Here is a 2,240-nt window from a genome sequence, read left to right on the forward strand (position 1 = left end):
ATCCAGTTAAGAAATGGACCAAGGACTTAAAGAGACATTTTTCAAAAGAGGAAATCCAAATCACCAGCAGACATGTGAAAAAATGCTCAGGATCATGAACGATTAGAGAAATGCAAATCAAAATCACACGAAGTTTTACCTCATCCCGGTTAGAATGGCTTTCATACAAAAATCAACAACCAGCCAATGCTGGCAAGGATGTGGGGAAAATACTTACCCTAATGCATGGTTGGGGGGGAATGTAAACTGCTTCTCTGGCCATTGCAGCCAATTGGGGAGTGAACTAGTAGATGGAAGAAGAGCTCTCTCTTTCTCTCTGTCTCTCTTTCCCTCTCTGTGTAACTCTGATTTCCAAATAAATAAATAAACCTTATAAAAAATGTTAAATCAAGGAAAGATCAGGTGAATTATCAGGATAGTATTAAAATGTATGTGCATCAAGAATTATACTTGCCAATTTCAACACATACAGATCATTTGAAGTCCTATGCAACTACAAAGAAGGCAAGAATACATGATCCTGAAAGGGAGAATTTTTTTTTCCATAATTGAGATTTTATTGGTGTTGAGAATCAGCACACACATTTTAATTTGTACACAATTCTTAACATACGTACCAAAAATCTAAAAAGCCATGAATTGTCATTCTTTTTTTTTTAAAAGTTATTCCAGTGACTTTCCAGCTTCAAATTTGGAGGCAACTCTTCCTAAAGAGGCTATCAAGTACAAGTATCTTCAGATGCTGTTACATAAATCCCACCCATTCACAATATAATAGCATATACACGACACTCAAATTTTCAATCTTTCACGGCACATTAACAAAATCATTAGGAAAACTGGACTACCACAACCGAAGATGTTACAGAGTGCACATGGTTCTGACAGAACAAGGAGTGGTTTTCTGTAGAAAACAATTCTACAAAACACGGGAGAAGTAACTGAAAATATTCAAGACAGATTAAATGCACAATTGAGACTCCAAATCGCCATTTAGTATGCGTTGTACTGTAGGATATAAAAACCACCCCCACCTATGGAATGTTAAGCTGACACCCAAGACAGTCAAAGCCTCCCAGAATTCAATATGCCACTATTTTCTGGTTGTACCAAAAAATAAACAACCAGCAAATGATTTCACCTCTTAAAAAAAATCATTTACACTTAAAAAATGGGATGAGGTGGGCTTCCCTCCTTCTTAAAAATGTTTCTAGAGCTACTAAAAAACTTGCATTTACAAAATAGTTGATAAAAATATTCCTCTGGATTGTACAAGAAGGGAGACAGGGAGCACTGCTAACACATGGTGTATGGTATTAATCGGACTTGGCTTCTTTCTCTTCTGCTTCATCAGAGGCTGGACTCTCCTCGTTTTTCGTTTCTCCGTTTTCTGCAGGCAGGTCTTCTTTAGCTTCTTGGTTAGCCACCTCGGCCTGTTTTCCCTTTGCTCCTGTCTTCCCCTTTGCTTGCACTTTCTTGTCTGATGACTTATCCTTCCCGGCGGCCTTCTTGTGCTTCGCTTCCACCTTGGCGGGGGACCTCCTCTTGGGCTCCTCCTTGGCCGCCCCCTCGGCAGAGCTGACCTTCCTCTTGGGCATCCTGGCGGCGCGGAGGGCGCGTGCCGGGTGCCTGCGGGCCGCGGCGCGCCGAGAGCCTTCGCGGAGCTGGGCTGCCTGGCCGCTGCCGCTGCTCCCGCCGCCCGAGCTGCTGGGACCCGCGGCGGGGGCGGTGGGAGAACCGGATGGCGAAAGGGAGAATTTTTACATTGGTCCAAGAAAATGTGTATATGTTGCTTTCCTGATGCATTGGGACATGCCACTGTTTGCAATGCCTCCCATATCAAACTGACCATTTGAGTCCCATCTACACTCTTTTGGATCCAGCTCACTTTTGGTGTGCCTATGAGGGAACAAATGATAGCAAAATTCTTAACTTCTTGCCACTACCTATGTGGGAAGCTTATTCTATTTCACTGCTTCTGGATGGTGCAGTCATTTGTGTTGTGAATCATTAAATGAAAGATCTCTCTCTCTTCCTCTCTCTTTCCTCCCTCCCTCCATCCTTCTCTCTCTTTTTCTTTCTCCCTTAGATTTTTAAATATTAAAAAGAAAATGTGAACATGAACGTTGTCAGGAGGATGTGGAGAAAGATCCTCAAGTTGGTGAGGTCTCAATGAAAAGCCCAAGCAAGATGGTCAAAGGTTCACTATTCTAGCACTGGTAATCATTAGAATATTGATA

General features: G+C 42.3%; 1 pseudogene; it reads right to left on the reverse strand.

The window, feature by feature from the left end:
- Positions 1–548: 548 nt before the first annotated feature.
- On the reverse strand, positions 549–1,739 carry LOC100355664 (non-histone chromosomal protein HMG-14 pseudogene; annotated as a pseudogene).
- Positions 1,740–2,240: the final 501 nt, after the last annotated feature.

Source organism: Oryctolagus cuniculus, chromosome 12, assembly GCF_964237555.1.
Source record: "Oryctolagus cuniculus chromosome 12, mOryCun1.1, whole genome shotgun sequence".
Lineage (NCBI taxonomy): Eukaryota > Metazoa > Chordata > Mammalia > Lagomorpha > Leporidae > Oryctolagus > Oryctolagus cuniculus.